This window comes from Bubalus kerabau, chromosome 14, assembly GCF_029407905.1.
Source record: "Bubalus kerabau isolate K-KA32 ecotype Philippines breed swamp buffalo chromosome 14, PCC_UOA_SB_1v2, whole genome shotgun sequence".
Taxonomy (NCBI): Eukaryota; Metazoa; Chordata; class Mammalia; order Artiodactyla; family Bovidae; genus Bubalus; species Bubalus kerabau.
The window spans coordinates 45688523-45710612 of record NC_073637.1 but is presented as its reverse complement, the minus strand read 5'-3'; the positions used below and the strand labels follow the sequence as shown (position 1 = coordinate 45710612).

General features: G+C 40.2%; 1 pseudogene; it reads right to left on the bottom strand.

Moving 5' to 3' along the window:
* Positions 1-20398: 20398 nt before the first annotated feature.
* LOC129627242 (SOSS complex subunit B1-like) lies at positions 20399-20998 on the bottom strand (annotated as a pseudogene).
* Positions 20999-22090: the final 1092 nt, after the last annotated feature.

Genomic DNA, 22090 nt, shown 5'->3' with positions numbered 1-22090 from the left:
GGTGGCCGGCAAAATGGTGGCAACAGTTGGGGAGGTGCCCATGTAAGACCAGAGCCCTGCCCATTTAGGGTTTTTAAACAAAGACACATCCTTGTTTCCACTCTCACCTGAATTTCTGCTCAAAGAGTAATAAGAAGTGATCTAAAGAACCCAGTTTAGAAAGTCTAGGGAAAAAGGGCATAATTCACTTGTGGTTTGGAGTTGCCCCAATCTGCTTCAAATCAGACAAACATAATAACTAATACAGCCTTCATCATTTTAAATATAGAGATGAATTTGATAACAGTTTATAAAGACGAGGTGTTAGGGTGGATAGGCCAAATGCTTTCTCCTGTGAACCAGTTCATACTGATATCAAACTCTTTCCCCCTTGAATTTTATGATCTAAAATATCAGTCTTCTATTGGCCTAAAACTTTTACTCTCTTTGTGTTGTTGGGTTGCTGACCTTGGCACTAAATCTTTCGTCCTTTTGTACTATGCAGAGTGGCATTATTCTATACTTTAGGACTTTAGTTTTTTTTTTTTTTTTTTTTTTTGCAGTTTTTACTTACTTATTTGTCTGCGTCAGGTCTTCCTTGCAGCCCTTGGGATCTTTATGCATGCCGGATCTTTCAATGTGGTGCCGGACTCTTTAGTTGTGGTGCACAGGCTCCAGAGCTCACAGGCTTCAGTAGTTGCAGCAAGGGGGCTCTGGATTCCTTAAATTTTATTTTCAGAAACTCAGTTTTTTTTTTCCCAATTGGGCAAAGGGAAGATTCCACATATTGAGACAAAATTTGGTTTTAATGAAAGATGGAAGAAGAAAATGGAAAGAGCCCTGATTTTATCATCAGACAACTTCAATTCTTCTCTGAGGTTGGCAACTTCTTAGATAGACACTGGCCAAACCATTTAACCTTTCTCAGGTTCCATCCCCATCCATAAACTGAAATATTCATAATACCAATCTCCTGGAATTATTCTAAGGAGTAAATGAGGTACTCTATGTGAAATGCTTAACATAATGCCTTAAGCACAGGATATACTCAATAAACACTGTTGTTGCTTATTCACTAGGTTGTATCTGACTCTTTTGCAACCCCATGGACTGCAGCCCACCAAGCTCCTCTGTCCATGGGATTTTCCAGGCAAGAATACTGGAGTGGGTTGCCACTTCTTTCTCCAGGGGATATTCCTGACCCAGGGATCCAATCTGCCTCTCTTGTATTGGCAGTCAGTTTCTTTAGCACTGAGCCACCAGGGAAGGCCTAATAATGAACATTAGCACTTTTTAAATTTTATTTTTATCCTTATCATCTTTGTTTGATTTTCTCACTGGGTTGTTTGGAAGCCAAATGAGATGACTGCCTCTAAGCATTTATTGAGTTGTTGCTATGTGCCAAGGATTACAATGGGTGCAGAATATAAATGTGAAGTCCTTCAAAGAACTTACTCAGGAAGGCACTGGTTTGATAAAGCTCTACAACTCTAAATGCAAATATAAAGTACAACTCTATAGCTCTACGGCAATAATAAATTATAAATAGAATTAACCTCCAGACTCTGTGGGAGAGGGTGAAGGCGGGATGATATGGGAGAATGGCATTGAAACATGTAAATTATCATATGTGAAACGAATCGCCAGTCCAGTTTTGATGCATGACACAGGGTGCTCGGGGCTGGTACACTGGGATGACCCAGAGGGATGGGATGGGGAGGGAGGTGGGAGGGGGATTCAGGATGGGGAACACATGTACACCCATGGTGGATTCTTGTCAATGTATGGCAAAACCAATACGATATTGTAAAGTAAAATTAATTAATTAAAACAAAGCAAAACAATAAAACTGAACGATACCAATAATTCAAAAAAAAAAAAGAAAAAGAATTAACCTCCTATCAGTTCAGCAAGCATAACTCAGTTAACTATAGTAAGCGTCTTCCCAGATTACCTCCTAAGAAGATCTTATTAAAAAATTAGAAACCTGAAATAAACTATTGCTATATCATCTATGTGATCTTAAAGAGTTATTATGACCTCTCAGTTTTTCTTGAAAATCATTGATTATTTATCCCATTCTTGTTATGAAGTAATTTAAAATTTTTTTCTTTTTATTTTTTTATTGAAGGAAAATTGCTTTACAGAATTTTGTTGTTTTCTGTCAAACCTCAGCATGAATCAGTCATGGGCATACATATATGCCCTTCCTTTTGAACCATCTCTCTAATTTCACACTTTTACATGCAGCTGTCCAGTTTTCCCAGCACCATTTACTGAAGAGGCTGTCTTTACCCCATTGTATATTCTCATCTCCTTTGTCAAAAATAAGGTACCCATAGGTGCATGGGTTTATTTCAGGGCTTTCTATCTTGTTCCATTGGTCTATATTTCTGTTTTTGTGCCAGTACCATACTGTCTTGATGACTGTAACTTTGTAGTATAATCTGAAGTCAGAAAGCTTGATTCCTCTAGCTCCATTCCTCTTTTTCAAGACTGCTTTGGCTTTTCAGAGTCTTTTGTGTTTCCATATGAATTGTGAAATTTTTTGTTCTAGTTATGTGAAAAATGCAATTGTTAATTTGATAGGCATCACATTGAATCTATAGGTTGCATTTGGTAATATCATCATTTTCACAATATTGATTCTTCCTATCCAGGAACATGGAATATCTCTCCATCTGTTTACGTCATCTTTGATTTTTTCATTGGTGTCTTATAATTTTCTGTGTACAGTTCCTTTGTCTCTTTAGGTAAGTTTATTCCTAGATATTTAATTCTTTTTGTTGCAATGGTGAATGGGATTGATTCCTTAATTTCTCCTTCTGATTTTTCATTGTTATTATAGAGAAATGCAAGTGATTTCTGTGTATTGATTTTGTATCCTGCAACTTTGCTAAATTCACTAATTAGCTCTAGCAATTTTCTGATACTATCTTTAGGGTTTTCTATAGTATCATGTCATCTGCAAACAGTGAGGACTTTACTTCTTTTCTGATCTGGATTTCTTTTATTTTTTGTTCTTCTCTGGTTGCTGTAGCTAGGACTTTCAGAATTATGTTGAATAATAATGGTGAAAGTGGACACCCTTGTCTTGTTCCTGATCTTAGGGGGAATGCTTTCAGTTTTTCACCATTGAGAATAATGCTTGCTGTAGGCTTATCATATATGGCCTTTACTGTGTTGAGGTAGTTTCCTTCTATGCCCAGTTTTTTATGAGTTTTAATCATAAATAGGTGCTGAATTTTGTCAAAGGCTTTTTCTGCATCTATTGATATGGTTTTTATCTTGCAACTTGTTAATATGGTATATCACATTGATTGATTTCTGTATATTGAAGAATCCTTGCATTCCTGGAATAAACCCAGCTTGATCATGGTGTGTGAGCTTTTTGATGTGTTGCTGAATTCTGTTTGCTAAAATTTTGTTGAGGATTTTTACTTCTATGTTCATCATCGATATTAGCCTGTACTTTTCCTTTTTTTTGTTGTCTTTGTCTGGTTTTGGTATCAGGGTGATAGTGGCCTCGTAGAATGAGCTTGGAAGTGTTCCTTCCTCTGCAATTTTTTCAAAGAGTTTTAGAAGGATAGGCATTAGCTCTTCTCTAAATGTTTGATAGAATTCTCCTGTGAAGCCATCTGGTCCTGGGCTTTTGTTTTTTGGGAGATTTTTTATCACACCTTCAATTTCAGTGCTTGTAATTGGGTTGTTCATAATTTCTACTTCTTCCTGGTTCACTCTTGGAAGATTGAACGTTTCTAAGAATCCTGTCCATTTCTTCCAGGGTATCCATTTTATTGTCATATAGTGTTCATAATAGTCTCTTATAATTCTTTGTATTTCTGCATTGTCTGTTGTAACCTCTCCTTTTTCATTTCTAACTTGGTTGATTTGATTCTTCTCTCTTTTCTCTTCATGAGTCTAGCTAAAAGTTTGTCAATTTTGTTTATCTTCTCAGTTCAGTTCAGTTCAGTTCAGTCACTCAGTCATGTCTGACTCTTTGCAACTCCATGAATGCAGCATGCCAGGCCTCCCTGTCCATCACCAACTCCTGGAGTCCACCCAAACCCATGTCCATTGAATCGGTGATGCCATCCAACCATCTCATCCTCTGTCATCCCCTTCTCCTCCTGCCTTCAATCTTTCCCAGCATCGGGGTCTTTTCAAATGAGTCAGCTCTTTGCATCAGGTGGCCAAAGTATTGGAGTTTCAGCTTCAACATCAGTCCTTCCAATGAACACCCAGGACTGATCTCGTTTAGGATGGACTGGTTGGATCTCCTTGCAGTCCAAAGGACTCTCAAGAGTCTTCTCCAACACCACAGTTCAAAAGCATCAGTTCTTCAGCACTCAGCTTTTTTATAGTCCAACTCTCACATGCATACATGACCGCTGGAAAAACCAATAGCCTTGACTAGACGGACTTTTGTTGACAAAATAATGTCTCTGCTTTTGAATATGCTATCTAGGTTGGTCATAACTTTCCTTCCAAGGAGTAAACATCTTTCAATTTCATGGCTACAATCACCATCTGTAGTTACTTTGGAGCCCCCCAAAATAAAGTCAGCCACTGTTTCCACTGTTTCCCCGTTTGCCATGAAGTGATGGGACCGGATACTGTGATCTTAGTTTATCTTCTCAAAGAACCAGCTTTTAGTTTTATTAATCTTTACTATTATTTCTTTCATTTATTTTTCAATTATTTATGCTCAGATCTTTATGATTTCTTTCCTTCTACTAATTTTGGGGATTTTTTGGGGGGGGGTCTTCTTTTTCCAGTTGTTTTAGGTATAAAGTTAGGTTGTCTATTCGATGTTTTTCTTGTTTCTTGAGGTAGAATTGTATTGCTATAAACTTTCCTCTTAGAACTGCTTTTACTGCATCCCATACATTTTGAGTTGTCATGTTTTCAGTGTCCTTTGTTTCTAGAAATTTTTTTATTTCCCTTTGGATTTCTTCAGTAACTTGCTGGTTATTTAGAAATGTGTTGTTTAATCTCCATGTGCTTGTGTTTCTTACAGGTTTTTTCTTGTAATTGGTATCTAGTCTCATGGTGTTGTGGCTAGAGAAGATGCTTGATAAGATTTCAATTTTCTTAAATTTATTGAGGTTTGATTTGTGACCCAAGATGTGGTCTATCCTGGAGAATGTTTCATGTACGCTTGAGAAGAAGGTGTATTCTTCTGCATTAAGATGGAATGTCCTGAAGATATCAATGAGATCCATCTCATCTAATGTATCATTTAAGACATGTTCCTTATTAATTTTCTTTTTTGATGATCTGTCCATTGGTGTGAATGGGGTGTTAAAGTCTCCTAATATGATTGTGTTACTGTCAGTTTCTCCTTTTATGTCTGTCAGTGTTGGTCTTATGTATTGAGGTGCTTCTATGTTAGGTGCATAGATATTTACAATTATATGTCTTCCTCTTGGATTGATCCCATGATCATTATGCAGTGTCCTTTATTATCTCTTGTAATTTTTTTTTTATTTTAAGGTCTATTTTGTCTGATATGAGGATTGCTATCCAACTTTATTTTGCTTCCCATTTTCATGGAATATATTTTTCCATCCTCTCACTTTCAGTCTATATGTGTCTTTAGGTCTGAAGTGGGTTTCTTGTAGACAGCATATACATGGGTTTTGTTTTTGTATCCATTTATCCAGTCTGTGTCTTTTGGTTGGAGCATTTAACCATTTACATGTAAAGTAATTATTGATATATATGTTACTATTGCCATTTTCTTAATTGTTTGGGATTGATTTTGTAGATATTTTTTCTTCTCTTTCATTTCTTGACTATATAAGTCCCTTTAACATTTGTTCTAAAGCTGGTTTGGTGGTACTGAATTCTCTTAACTTTTGCTTGTCTGAAAAGCTTTTTATTTCTCCATCAATTTTGAATGAGATCCTTGACAAGTATAGTAATCTTGGTTGTAGATTTTTCTCTTTCAGTACTTTAAATATTATCCTGCCATTCCCTTCTGGCCTGCAGAGTTTCTGCTGAAAGATCAGCTGTGAGGCATATTGGGGTTTCCCTCATATGTTACTTGTTGCTTCTCCCTTGCTGCTTTTAATATTCTTTCTTTGTGTTTAGTCTTTGTTAGTTTGATTAGTATGTATCTTGGCATGTTTTTCCTTGGGTTTATCCTGTATGGAACTCTTTGTGCCTCTTGGATTTGATTGATTACTTCTTTTTCCATGTTTGGGTAATTTTCAACTATAATCTCTTCAAAAATTTTCTCATATCCTTTCCTTCTCTCTTCTTCATCTGGGACCCTATAATTCAAGTGTTGGTGCATTTGATATTATTCCAGAGGTCTCTGAGACTATCCTCAGTACTTTTCATTCTTTTTACTTTATTCTGTTCTTCAGAAGTTGTTCCCATCATTTTATCTTCCAGCTCACCAATTCATTCTTCTGCTTGAGATATTCTGCTATTGATTCCTTCTAGAGTATTTTTAATTTCAGTAATTGTGTTGTTTGTCTCTGTATGTTTATTCTTTAATTCTTCTAGGTCTTTGTTAATTGATTCTTGCATTTTCTCCATTTTATTTTCAAGGTTTTTAATCATTTTTACTATCATTATTCTTTTTCAGGTAGTATGCCTATTTCCTCCTCATTTATTTGGACCTCTGTGTTTCTAGTTTGTCCCTTCATTTGTGTAAACAAGACCAGGCACTGACTATGGCTCAGATCATGAAATCTTTTTTGCTAAATTCAGACTTAAATTGAAGAAAACACAGAAAACCACCAGACCATTTAGGTATGACCTAAATCAAATCTCTTACGATTATACAGTGGAAGTGACAAATAGATTTCAGGGATTAGATCTGATAGACAGAGTGCCTGAAGAACTATGGACAGATATTCCTGACATTGTACAGCAGGCAGTGATCAAGACTATCCCCAAGAAAAAGAAATGCAAAAAGGCAAAACAGTTGTCTGGGGAGGCCTTGCAAATAGCTGAGAAAAGAAGAGAAGCAAAAGGCAAAGGAGAAAAGGAAAGGTATACCAGTTTGAATGCAGAGTTCCAAAGGACAGCAAGGAGAGATAAGGAAGACTTCCTCAGTGATCAGTGTAATGAAGTAGAGAAAAACAATAGAATGGGAAAGATTAGAGATTTCTCCAAGAAAATTTGAGATACCAAGGGAACATTTCATGCAAAGATGGGTACAATAAAGGACAGAAATGGTATGGACCTAACAGAAGCAGAAGATATTAAGAAGAGGTGGCAAGAATACACAGAAGAACTATACAAAAAAGATCTTTATGACCCAGATAATGACAATGGTGTGATCATTCACCTAGAGCCAGACATCCTGGAATGTGGAGTCAAGTGGGCCTTAGGAAGCATCACTATGAACAAAGCAAGTGGAGGTGATGGGATTCTAGTTGAACTATTTCAAATCCTAAAAGATGATGCTGTGAAACTGCTGCACTCAATATGCCAGCAAATTTGGAAATCTCAGCAGTGGCCACAGGATTGCAAAAGGTCAGCTTTCATTCCAATCCCCAAAAAGGCAATGCCAAAGAATGTTCAAACTACCACACAGTTGCACTCATCTCACACGCTAGCGAAGTAATGCTCAAAATTCTCCAACCCAGGCTTCAACAGTGCATGAAATGAGAACTTCCAGATGTTCAAGCTGGATTTAGAAAAGGCAAAGGAACAAGAGATCAAATTGTCAACATCCGCTGGATCATCAAAAAAGCAAGAGAGTTCCAGAAAAACATCTACTTCTGCTTTATTGATTACACAAAAGCCTTTGACTGTGTGGATCACAACAAACTGTGGAAAATTCTGCAAGAGATGGGAATACCAGAGCACCTGACCTGCCTCCTGAGAAATCTGTATGCAGGTCAAGAAGCAACAGTTAGAACTGGATGTGGAACAACAGACTGGTTCCAAATTGGGGAAGGAGTACGTCAAGTTCTGCATATTGTCACCCTGCTTATTTAACTTATATGCAGAGTACATCATGCAAAATGCCAGGCTGGATGAAGCACATGCTGAAATCAAAATTACAAGGAGAAATATCAATAACGTCAAATATGCAGATGACACCACTCTTATGGAAGAAAGTGAAGAACTAAAGAGCTTCTTAATGAAAGTGAAAGAGGAGAGTGAAAAAGTTGGTTTAAAACTCAACATTCAGAAAATTAAGATAATGGTATCTGGTCCCATCACTTCACGGCAAATAGATAGGGAAACAATGGAAACAGTGGCAGTCTTTATTTTTGAGGGGCTCCAAAATCACTACATTTCCTGGAGAAGGAAATGGCAACCCACTCCAGTATTCTTTCCTGGAGAATCCCATGGACGGAGGAGCCTGGTGGGCTACAACCCATGGGGTTGCAAAGAGTACCAGACACGATTGAGTGACTTCACTTTCACTTTCAAAATCACTACAGATGGTGATTGTAGCCATGAAATTAAAAGATGCTTGGTCCTTGGAAGAAAAGTTATGACCAACCTAGACAGCCTATTAAAAAGCAGAGACGTTACTCTGCCAGCAAAGGTCTGTCTAGTCAAAGCTATGGTTTTTTCAGTAGTCATGTATGGATGTGAAAGTTGGACTATAAAGAAAGCTGAGCGCTGAAGAACTGATGCTTTTGAACTGTGGTGTTAGAGAAGACTCTTGAGAGTCCCTTGGACTGCAAGGAGATCCAACCAGTCTATCCAAAAGGAAATCAGTCCTGAATATTCATTGGACAGACTGATGCTGAAGCTGAAACTCCAATACTTTGGCCACCTGATGCTAAGAACTGACTCTCTAGAAAAGACCCTGATGCTGGGAAAGATTGAAGGTGGGAAGAGAAGGGGATGACAGAGGATGATATGGTTGGATGGCATCACTGACTCAATGGACATGAGTTTGAATAAGCTCCAGGATTTGGTGATGGACAGGGAAGCCTGGAGTGCTGCAGTCCATGGGGTTGCAAACAGTCGGACATGACTGAGTGACTGAACTGACCTGAAATCTTTACCTTTTCATTATTTTTTTTTTTTAACTTATTGTGTTTGAGGTCTCCTTTTCCCAGGCTTCAAGGTTGCATTCTTTCTTTCTTTTGGTTTCTGCCCTCCTAAGGTTGGGCCAGTGGTTTGTGTAAGCCTTGAATAGGGTGAGATTTGTGCTTAGTTTTTGTTTGTTTGTTTTTCCTCTAATGGGCAAGGCTGAGTGAGGTGGTAATCCTGTCTTCTGATGATTGCTTTTGTATTTTTGTTTTGTTTGTTGTTTAGATGATGTGTCTTGCACAGGGTGCTACTGGTGGTTGGGTAATGCTGGTTTTATATTCAACTGGTTTCCTTTGTGTGAGTTCTCACTATTCAATCCTCCCTAAGGTTAGTTCTCTGGTAGTTTAGGATCTTGGAGTCAGTGCTCCCACTGCAAAGGCTCAGGGCTTGATCTCTGGTCAGGAACAAAGATTCCACAAGTGGTTTGTTATGGCATTAAGTGAGATTAAAACAAATATCTCAAAACGAGAAAGGAAAGATGAACCCCAGACAAATAGTAGTTACAAAATCAGGCAAATAATAATTAAAATAATGGAATATACACATATACATGTACACCCATGAGCAAAGTCAAAACAATCCAACAAAAATAAAGTACAATAGATTACCCAGCTTACAAATGAAACCAAAAATTATACCTGTCAGAACAAAACTAACTAGAGCACAAACTGGAAAACAAAACTAAAGCAAGGTGCCAACAGGAATAAAGCAATGAAAATAAAAATAACAAATGTTTTGAGAGGAAAGTAAAGAAAGAATAGATAAGCAAAGTTACATAGAGGTAGATGAAGAAGATTTATATACATTGAAGATTAACTGCAAGGGGAAAAGAACAGTAGGAAAGGCAACCAAAGGAATAAATGTAAAAAAAACCGTAATAGATTTAAGAAAATTAAAAATTAAAATTATAAAAAATAGAAAAGAAAAAAAAAAAAAAAGGAAGAAGACAGAAAAAAGGAAAACTCCTCAGAACTGCAAAAGCCCAATGTAGAAGCAGAAGTTTATAACATCAATTTAAAAATGTGACTGAGGGAAAAAAAAAAAAGCTCAAAAGCTTAATTAGATTTCATAATGTCAGTAAAATTGACAGCTACAACCAGGGTTGAGGGAAGCAAAAAAAAAAAATAAAAAATCTAAAAGAATCTACAGAACAAGTCAAAACATAAGAATAATAAATGTTTTTCTTGAGTCCCTGCTGTCAGAGTCCTTTCTCTCACTGGAGTCACAGTCCACCTCACCTCCCTAGGATGCCCTCCAACACTGTGCTGATCTCTGGACCTGCTGTGGGGGCAGCTCAGATTCTAATCTGGTCCTACTCCTGTGTGTTCTTGCTTCCAATGTCCACAGCTATCAACTAGTGCACTTTCTTTTGTGGGAGCTCTCAGTGACCTTTTATATATTCCATAGACACAGAGTCTGCCTAGTTGATTACGTGGATTTAATCTGTAGCTTGTACAGCTGGTGGGAAAGTTTTGAATCTTCTCCTTTATCCACACTTGCCGCTGGGTTTCAATTGTGTTTTTATTTCCACCTCTTCATGTGGGTCGTCCACTGGGGTTTGCTCCTGAGGCTGCCCTGGAGGACTTGGGTTTGCCCCTGTGAGGGCCAGCTGTGGAGGTGGTGCAGCTGCTTGGGTCACAGCACCAGGTACTCAGGGGAGGTGGCAGCTAGGGCAGCAGGGAATATAGTGCTCTAGAAGGGTATGGCAACCAGTATTGGCCAATACGCTCCAGTATTCTTGCCTGGAGAGCCCCCTTCCCTGACAGAGAAGCCTGGCAGGCCACAGTCTACACTACTGAAGCAACTGAAGACACTACTGAAGCAACCCTGCATGCATAGACGGAAGACTTTTTTTGCCTGTGGCAGCTCTGCCCTAGTGAGAGCTGAGCATGAAGGTGGTGCAGCTGCTTGGCTTGCGGGGACCCTAGTGGCATCAAGTGTGCAGAGACACGGACTGCCTCCACCACAGGAGTTATGGCCCTATCAGAGCCTTTTTTCGAGCCTCTTGTAGCTGGCAATCAGAAGGCTTCTTTGGCCAGTCTTTCTCCCTAGCTCCGCCTGTTCAGGCACTTACAGAGCTCCCTTGCCTGGGCTCCTACTCTGTAGTTCAGCTCGTCAGGCGTTAGATGGGCCAGCCTCTCTATTGTTCAGCTGCCAATGCTGGCGTGTTTGGGGAGAGTCTATGGTGATGGCTCCACCTCCATGCGTGACTCAGCAGTATCGCCTTACTTCCGTGGCTGCCAGGCTTTCCTCCACAGGCATTTCCCACCACAATCTCCTCCCTCACATCCTCTTGATCTGTCTCTCCACAGTCAACAACAGCCCTTGCCCTGGGATTGCTCCACGATCCCTAAACTCCAGCTCCCAGCTGCTGTGCCTTTCAGGGGATCTATGTCCCTGTCGGGTACGTATGGCTGCAGCAAGGACTGTCTGATTCTCATTCCATTTAGGCTGCCACAGATCAGCTGTTTCACTCTCAGCCTTAAATGTTTCTCCTCTGACTCAGACAATTGCCCTGATGTGGGAATCGGACCCCTACTTCAGTTCCCCCACCTGCTGAGGGCAGGTCCAGTCCTACTAACACTCCTGTTTTTCCCCCTGGTTCCTTCGTCCTCCCAAGTTTTGCATTGGTCTATATACTCTTTTCCACTGCTCAGGTACTCCTGTCCGATCTCAGCTGGTGTTCTGCATGGACTTCTGTGTCTGAAGGTGCATTCCTGATGTATCCATGGAGAGAGATGTACTCCACGTCCACCTACTCCTCCGCCATCTTGTTCCCCCTCTAATTTTTGAATTAAATACAAAACCAGTATTCTCTATTAGGTACCGCAAAAGAATCAGCAGAAAAATAAGATATGACAAATTTATAGCCTATTTAGCAAGATAACAAGTAAGCACATGAAACAACTAGACAACTCAGATAAGTGTATAATTGGTGTCGTCTACAGGGAAAGTCAGAAAGAGGAGGCATCAATGGATAGAAATGTGTTGTTAACCCTTGGTCCTTGGTTCCAAAATTAGAGCAAAACATGTAAAACAAGAACCACGATAATTATGGTTGAAGATGGGACACAGAGAATCATTTACCGTGATCATTCTAGAAACCACCAAGCAAATGAATTTGAAAAACTTTACTTGACCTTTGCTCTCCAACCAAGCATTCTTCCTACTTCTCTTTTTTTTTTTTTTCACTGACAAATCTTTCTTAGAAAAATAACTTATGGGAATTCCCTGATGGTCCAGTGGTTCAGACACGGCATTTTCACTGCTGGGGACTGGGGTTCAATTCCTGGTCAGGGAACTGAGATCCCACAAGTAGCAAGGCACAGACAAAAAAAAAAAAGAAAAAGAAAAAGAACTTATGCTCATCATAGAAAATTCAGAAAACTCAAAAAGTATAAAAACTTAATACTACAGAGATAAGTACTAGTAACATTTTGTCTCTTTTCTAGGAATTTCTTTTAATAAGATTTTACATTTCTAAGTGAGATATCAATTGAAATTACCTTGAACTTTGAGATAATAGGATAAGGTTCCTTCCATATCTCGATGGAGTTGCAATTCATTCTTTAGGATTGCTTCAAATTCCCAGGGGTTTACATAATCATTTCTGGCTCCTACTTCTGATTCCACTGAATTTAACTATAAATTTACCTTCTCAAGATGGTCTTTTTCTCTGTTTCCCCATTAGTCTACAGGTGGAATTCCATCTCTTTCGTTCAGATTTTTTCCCCTGAAACTGCCATAAAAGACACTTTTTTCCCCCCTATATTTAGCAGATTTTCTGAATGTCTGGGGAAACAGTAGGGAGCTATATTAAATATATGAGACAAAAGTGAATATTAATATCCCTTTTCTAAAATCTTTTGTCACATCATCAAGAATTTCTTACTGACTACCTCTCTCTGTGGGATCCAGCCTTCTATTCTTAATGGTATTTGAAATGATTTATCAAGTGACCCCAAGAGTACACTGGGGTTTTGACTGGAGTTATACTAAGTGCTTATATTCATTTGAGGAAAATTTATATATATATACAATATTGAACATCTTATGTCTTACTGCTGATTCAGTCCTTCTTTTTAGTCACTCTGAGTTCCCACTGCAAAGTGGATTGTTTTTTAATTAAGTTATGTGTGTGTGTGTGTGTGTGTTAGTCATTGAGTCATAGCCAACTCTTTGCAACCCCACTAACTGTAACCCACAGGCTCTTCTGTCCTTGGAATTCTCCAGGCAAGAACACTGGAGTGGGTTGCCATTTCTTCTCCAAATTAACTGATGGCCATATATAGTTACTTTGTAATTTATCACCTTGTGGACTATTGTATTAGCCTTGTTTCTTTCTCTTTTTTTTAGTTCAGGTTTTTTTTTTTTCAGTTTGTATCTTGAGGCACTGTGAGTAGAAGGTAATATAACTTATAAACAGTGAATATGTTTTGCTGACTGATTTTCGATAGCTATTCCTCTTTCTTTGTCTTGCACTTGTACATTGGATCAGAAGTTTCAAATCAATGTGAATTAACAGCAATAATAATGGGCATCTCTGTCTTATATCCAGATTTGTACAACGCTATTATTATATACTAGCTGCCTCCAGGAGCTTACCCACGTTTACTCAGGGACTCCCTTCATCAGATGCTTACCTCTACTCTCCAACTAGAAATACACATCTTAAACTGCACTGCACATGTCCAGTGATCTCTTTAACAGCTCTCATAACCTTTGGCCTCTTTGCAGTATTTGACACCACTGACAGCTCTTCCTTTCTTCACATTCTCTCCTCCATGGACATCCATGACACTACATCATCATGATTTTATTCTTTTTCTCTCTTTCTTCACACACTCATGCGTTTCCTTTTTTTCTCCTCCTTTTTCCTTCCTTCCCTTCTTTCAACAAACATTTCTTTCCCCTTTTCTCCTTCTCTCAAAGGTCTTTGCATTCAGGAACAGTTCTTTCTCACACATATATATCTCCAGCTTTTTAACCTCTCACCTGAATTTGAATCCTGCCTGTAACTCGGTCTGTTCTCTGAGCATCCCTACTTCTGTCCTCCAGAGGAAATACTCATTGTGTGTCCAAAGTTGCACTCTTCAGGACTTCCCTGGTGGTTCAGTGGTTAAGATTTCATGCTTCCTATGCAGGGGGCATGAGTTTGATCCCTGGTCAGGGAACTAAGATTGCATATGCCATGGGGTGTGACCAAAAAAACCACACATACACAAAATTACACTCCTCATTGTTCCTCAAGTCAGCTTCGTCTTCTCTCATTTCCCATACATACAACTCCAAGCCTTGGCACGTGCTGCTTTCTCTATGTAGAACACCTTCCTCCCTTTTATTTACCCAATTTTTTTCCCATCCTAAAAAGTCCAGGGTCCTCCTCCCTCTGTCACATGGCCTCCTTTCTGCGTGTCCCTGGCACTGGCCTGCCCTACTTGTGGTGGTCATGGACACCAGTAGGCAGACATACAGCCTGATTTCAAAGCCAGGTCTGTTTGATTCCAGATCCAGTGCTTCTAACTACTGGGTCTTGACCATTGATGTGTTTTAATACTCTACTAAAACAATCTCCTGAAAACTATAAGTGAATCTCAGTTGATGAAATGCCTTCAACCAAAAGCTTAGTACAGTAGAGGAAATGGATAAAACCTATGACTTGTGCTTGATAAATGGCTTTGCAGGACAATGATATTATTGAAGCTCCAGACACTCTGCTCCACGTGAGCCTTCCGCAGACTCATACCATTTTACCAGGTAGGAATGGAAGGCAGAATGACTAGTGCTATTTATGGGAACCTGTTCTGGGCAGTCCTAATTCTTTGCTTATGTACCTCCCTCCATGGATCAGCCTGTCCTAGCCCCTTTTACTTGGATAACCCCTCCTCGTGGCTTAAGAGTCTTTTAGAAAAACTTTGATCCCCTCCCCCGCACCCGCCCCCCCCACACACACACAATCACAACTGATTGGCCTAGAATAGAGTTTCTCAACCCTAGCACTATTGACATTTTGTACTGGATGGTTCTTTGTTGCGGGAGGCTGTCCTGTACATTGTTAGAATGTTCAGCAGCAACCCTGGCCTCCAGCCACTAGATATCAGTAACATTCTCTCCACCCCACTAGTCATGACAAAGTTACACATCTCCAGACATTGCCAAATATCCCTTGAGAGGCAGAACCACCTACAGTTGAGAATCATCAATCTAGAGGTAGGATATAACCCAAGTGAGCCGATTTGAGTTCTACCTTGGGATTTTTTAGATTAGAATTGAAAAAGAAGAACCAGTCCTCTCTGAGTCAAACCCTGAGCTGACATGAAGCTTAGAAGTGATGGAGGAGCTGCTTCTTGACCTGTAAGGAGAGCTGATCTGCAATAAATGAGGAAAGTGCCTACATGTGGACCAAGAACAACAAGGCTCCTGGGTATATTCAAGTGCCTGGGTCTGGTTGGTGCTGAGTCCTTGCTGTGACCCTTCTCAGTGGTTCATTATTCCAGTTGCTTTTCCGTGGCTTAAGCCAATAAATATTAGCAGTTTCGCCTAATCAATTTTTAAGTTGAGTGTATGACTCTTGTCACCATGAACTAACGTTACAACACTCTTCTCATGCTCTTTCAATGGCATGTGCTAGATTTGCTCATCTGCATCTGTAACTAGACTATAAGCTCCTTGAGGACAGGGATTTTTCCTTCACTGTTATGTCCTCAGCAGCTAATGTGCAGCTTGGCACACAGTAGATGAGCAATAAGTATTTATGGAATAGAGTTAATTAATCAAGGGATGGATGACTGAATGAATGAAGTAAGATATGTTATGCTCCAGCCTCCCCCTTACGTGTTCACTGTTTCACATACTTAAGCACTTCCAGAGGCCTCTTTGGATAGGAGTCAAATGTGGGCACCCTGCAGAATCCTCCTTTCTGAACACTGTTTAGGAACCGCAGAGTTTTAAAAAAAATCACAAGGACTGGTTACTGTGGCCTCAAGGGCAATGCATGACTAGATAAATTCCTCTGGCAGGAATGAGATAGGATGGAGCCAAGTCAACTGGGGAAGAATCTGTGATGCAAGAAGCAACACATGATGGGAGACAGTTCTCTGGCAGTGTGGCCTGAGAACTCCCTAGGCAGCCAGGAAAGAATCCCGGTCATTATCAGAATCTAGTGTAACTGTAAAATATGACCTAATTAAGAGGTGTGTCAGCAACAGATGGAGAGTGTGCCTTCATGCTTCCCTCAGAGCGATAAACAAAGTGACGGCAATCACACTCCAACACAGGTGTGAAAGTAGCAACCACCTCACAGAGTTGTTTTAAATTCATTAATACCCTCTTTGCACTGAGAACTGTCCCTGAAAAATAGCAAATGCCTGGCCAGTGACAGCTATTGATATTATTGATTTCTCATTTGGGAAATCTTTTTTCTTCTTCACAGATGAAACCCTCTCCACATAGAGACATGAAGTCTTAGAAAATTATCTTTTTTTCTTAAGCCTTCAATTTACTTACCCATTATTTTTCAGAAGGTTTTTTTTTTCATCTTCATACTTCCAATTATTGCAGTCTAAAGAGTGAAAGGAGTTACTCAAATCTTTTGTTATAAATAAATCTTAAAGAAGTTAATTCACAGAAGTAAAAGATTTCTCAAAAATAAATTATTCCTGGGACTTGCCTGATGGTCCAGTGGTTAAGAATCTATTTTCCAATGCATGGGACTCAAGTTTGATCCATGGTCCAGGGAGATCCCATGTGCCAAGGGCAACTGAGCTCACGTGCCACAACCACTGAGCCTGCATACTAGAGCCTGTGACTGCAACTACCTAGCCTACATGCCTAAAAGCCTCTGCATTGCAACAAGAGAAGCCACCACAAAGCTTGTGCATTGCAACTAGAGGGTAACTCCACTAGCCACAACTAGAGAAAGCCTTCAAACAACAATGAAGACCCAGAGCAGTCAAAATAAAATAAATAATGAATTAACACTCATCAAATATTTGTTCTATACTACTATGTGTCAGACACAATGCAAGTTCACTGTCATTGTGGGGCTTATAGATTAGCAGCTGGGAAGACATTGAACACATGCAAATATAATTATGACAAGGCTGAGAAAGTGCAAACTGTTATATAAGGGTTTAGAGAGTTCACAAAACCTTTTCAGGGGATGGAATTTTTATGTTAAGACTGAAAGAATAAGGTAACCATGTTAAAGTTGTAGTCAGGGGAAGTCTGGAGAATTGTGGGGGATGACAGAAGAAGGAAAGCAGCAGGGGGCCTGAAAATTAAGCTAATGTATTCCAGGCAAAATCCCAAGGTAAGAAGAAGGGTGACCTCTCATCACAAAGAACCAAGAGGCCAGTTTCTGAAATGGAAAAGAGTGAGGAAAAGAACAACATACAGCAATCCTTCACAATGAGGCAGAAGGAAAATCACACAGAGCCTGGGAAGCCTTCATCTTCAAATCAGTGGGAAACCACTGAAGAGTGTAAGGAGAGAGCGACACAATCAGATGTGCTTTATGGGAGGGTAAGAGACTGTCACAGAATCCAGTTGAAAGATGATGATACCTCAGACTTGGTGTAATGACAGTGACAATTTAGAAAAGTAAATGGATTAGAGAAGTGCGTAAGAGATAGCATAGAAAAGAATTGGTGATTAATTAATGGGGAGAAGGAGGCATGGTGAGGAAGACATAATTATAGATCAACGATGACTCCTAAGTTACTGGCTAAATCAACTGAGTGGATGGTGATGGCCTTTACTAAGTTAGAGAACACTTGCGAAGATAAAAATTTGGGAGTAGGAAGGTGAGTTCTGTTTTAGAAAACATTGAGATTTACATGCGTATTATGAAACATTCTGTGGCATACCTAGCTGAACACTAGAAAGGCAGATATGATGTTCTGGGGAAGATATTTTGCTGGAGAAATGAATTTGATAATCACCAGCATGACGATGATAATGGGAGTCTCAAGAGTAAGTGAGACTCTCTAAAGAGAGTTGATAGAGTGACAAGAGCTGAGGAACTCAGCAAGGAGCCCTTAGGAACTTCGATGTAGAATGAACAGTAGAGGAGAAATAGTCAACAGGCAAACAGAAGGAACAACCAAGGTAGACAGCAGGATATACCATCACAAAACCAGGGAAAGAGAAGTTGTCACCAAGGAGTTATCAGCTGCATCAAACACTACTAAGAAGTTGAAATTCAAATCTATATTTAAGATTACAGTGGATTTAGTGGAATGGAAGTCTTTGCTAATCTTCAGAAGAATGTTCTCAGATAAGTGAAGGCAACATTCTCTCGGGTAGACCAGTTGTTTTTGTAGCAGGCCATGTTTTATTCTTTTAAGTTCAGTTCAGTTCAGTCACTCAGTCATGTCTGACTCTTTGCGACCCCATTAATCTCAGCATGCCAGGCCTCCCTGTCCATCACCAACTCCCAGAGTTCACTCAGACTCACATCCATCTAGTCAGTGATGCCATCCAGCCATCTCATCCTCTGTTGTCCCCTTCTCCTCCTGCCCCCAATCCCTCCCAGCATCACAGTCTTTTCCAATGAGTCAACTCTTCACATGAGGTGGCCAAAGTACTGGAGTTTCAACTTTAGCATCATTCCTTCTAAAGAACACCCAGGGCTGATCTCCTTCAGAATGGACTGGTTTGATCTCCTTGTAGTCCAAGGGACTCTCAGGAGTCTTCTCCAACACCACAATTCAAAAGCATCAATTCTTCGGTGCTCAGCTTTCTTTATAGTCCAACTCTCACATCCATACATGACCACTGGAAAAACCATAGTCTTGACTAGATGGACCTTTGTTGGCAAAGTAATGTCTCTGCTTTTGAATATGCTATCTAGCTTGGTCATAATTTTCCTTCCAAGGAGTAAGCGTCTTTTAATTTCATGGCTGCAGTCACCATCTGCAGTGATTTTGGAGCCCCAAAAAATAAAGTCTGACACTGTTTCTGCTGTTCCCCATCTATTTCCCATGAAGTGATGGGACCAGATGCCATGATCTTAGTTTTCTGAATGTTCAGCTTTAAGCCAACCTTTTCACTCTCCTCTTTCACTTTCATCAAGAGGCTCTTTAGTTTCTCTTCACTTTCTGCCATAAGGGTGGTGTCATCTGCATATCTGAGGTTATTGATATTTCTCCCGGCAATCTTGATTCCCCCTTGTGCTTCTTCCAGCCCAGCATTTCTCATGATATACTCTGCATAGAAGTTAAATAAGCAGGGTGACAATATACAGCCTTGACGTACTCCTTTTCCTATTTGGAACCAGTCTGTTGTTCCATGTTCAGTTCTAACTGTTGCTTCCTGACCTGCACCTTTAGTGGGTCAAAAAGTTAGCATGGCTGCTATGACTACAAGAAACCTATTCACCTGCAAAAAAAAAAAAAAAAATCACATAAGCAGAAATGGGGGCATATGGACAATCTATGTGGCATTACAATTTATTTGGCACTATAGCAAAATTCTATGTATTTATTCTTTATTATACTATTTGTATAAAAGTATATACAAATTCCTGTGGATTAAACTTTGGAAGAAAAATAGCATTCTTGGAGAAAAAGGGAATTTGAAGACTGACTTGGGAGGTTAGGAGTGAAGAAGAGGACAAAATAGGACACTAGGAAGAGACTGTGTTGGAACACGTTTGGTGTAAAGGATAGAGAGTCAAAGCAATGCCACGTGGGAACTGTGGACAGCGTGAGAAGTGAAAATGTTTAATGCTGACGAGAAAAAACTGCAGTGAGGGCGAGGTTAGAGCCACAAGGAGAACAGACGGCAGAAAGAGTGAGAAATTCCAACAGGGAGTAGGATGCTTCAGACTCAGAGGAGAGGTCCAGGGAGAAGGGGAAGGCAGCGTCGCCATGGAGATTTGGAGACGGGAAGTTGGCAGTGGTCCAGCTGGCTCCCTCTAGTTTCTTCATGAGGTTGCAGACAAGGTCACCAGTGAGAATAGGAGGGGACAGCAGGTAATCAGGAAGTAAAGAGAGTAGGAAAGGGTTGGAATACATTCCAAAGAGCTTTTTATTCTTATTTTTTCAACAGAGTGGTAACATTTATTAGGAAGGAGGGATTCAGTTAGACTTCTACATCACACATAAGAAACAGACTGTAACCATTGTTTCTAAAGCGGAAGGAAGGGAGGCAGAGCACCCTGAATCCCAGGAGACAGGCAGCTTCAGCTGAACAAGGAGGGGAGTATGGGCTGAGGGTGGATTAGGCTACTGCTCACCACTCCCGCATAGTGAACTTTAGTGACTCCTATACCTCCTGGCCCCACAGAGCCTGCAGCCCAGTAGAAAGCTGTGTTCTCTAGCAAACACTTGGGTTATGGCTGGTGGCAGGGAGGAAAAAGGTCTTTTGCTTTCTTTTGCTGCTCCTCTGGGTTTTTTTTTTTTTTTTTTTTTTTTTTTTTGCCTTTACTGACGTGGTTGCTGGAGGGGCCAGGAGGGCAGTAGCTGTGGTTGGGCTGACTTCAGATAATTCAAGTGCTGGGGGAGTGGAGTCAGAGGAAGTGTGAGGGGGTGCAGGCCACCACCAGGACCTGGTGGGGTGCTCAGTCCAATGCGTTCTGGCTCTTAGAGGCTGGAGAAGTGGCAGGGAGTCCAGGGAGCCTTAAGACTGCTGTTCTGAACCATCTTGTTGGGTGCCTGCTAGGCACTGTATTCTGGGTTTGGCTCACTGAATTTAGGAACCTCAGAATAAACCATACAGAATTCTCCAATCTTCTGAAGATCACACCCATGGCCAGTGCACAATGGCACACAACCTTTGAACACCGAATAACTTTTAGTGAGCTGGATAGTGTCGCCAGGCTGGATCAGTTTGGCCTCATCGTCCCAGACAGAAATATTGATGCCGCCAGTTTTGTCTGCCACTTTGCAGGCCCACACCTTGTCCCCATTCTTTGTCTTGGTCACTCAGACTGTCTCCAGCACAATGAAATGAGGTTCAAGTTCTTGAGCCCGGGCTTCACGAAGGTCTCCATCATCATACTGCTCAAGCCTCAGCATCACACCAGCAAGACTGCTGGACACTGCATGCCACTGAGCCGCTTGCAGGCCAAAAAGCTTTTTATTAAAGTGAGCATGGTTTGGTTGGGGAGCTTGTAGTCTTGACTATTCCTACACTTTGCAATTTAAGTCATAAGTATTTGGGACTCTTGACATGGTTTGCATTATACTCTAGAGATCAAGTAAGAAAATTATGTTAGTCTTAGAAAAATGAATGATTGCAATAGAATATAAAAAATATGAATGACTGTTAAGATATCTTGTATTCATTATATATATGATTAAGTTTTAACACTTGGTGGTATATTTTTAATTTTTTAAATTCATTTCTATTGGAGTATGAAAGTGAAGTTGCTCAGTCGTGGCCGACTATTTGCAACCCCATAGACTAGAGCCTACCAGGCTCCTCCATCCATGGGATTTTCCAAGCAAGAATACTGGAGTGGATTGCCATTTCCTTCTCCAGGAGATCTTCCTGACCCAGGGATTGAACCCAGGCTTCTCACATTGTAGGCAGGCACTTTATGGTGTGAGCTACCAGGGAATTGCTTTAAAATATTGTGTTAGTTTCTGCTGTACAGCAAAGTAAATCAACTATACATGTACATATATTCCCTCTTTTGGGATTTTCTTCCCATTTAGGGCACCAGAGAGTGCCGAATAGAGTTTCCTCAGCTATACAGGAGGTTCTCATTAGTTATCTGTTTGAAGCTATAGTTTTAAAACTTGACATAAACTTGCCGCAGTTTCATGTTGTACAAATTCTTTTCATCAAAGTGAATGTAAGTGGATTATGCCCTCTCCTTTAGCAAGATTTTTGTTGATTTTTTTTGCCATTTTCAACCCCTTCTCATAGCTGCACTGATCTATGTTACTGTTCAGTGGCTAAGTAGTATCTGAGTCTTTGCGACCCCATGGACTGTAGCCTGCCAAGCTTCACTGTCCTTGGGGTTTCCCAGGCAAGAATACTGGAGTGGATTGCCATTTCTTCCTCCAGGGGATCTTCCTGACCCAGGGATTGAATTTGCATCTCTTGAGTCTCCTGCATTGACAGGCAGGTTTTTTACCACTGG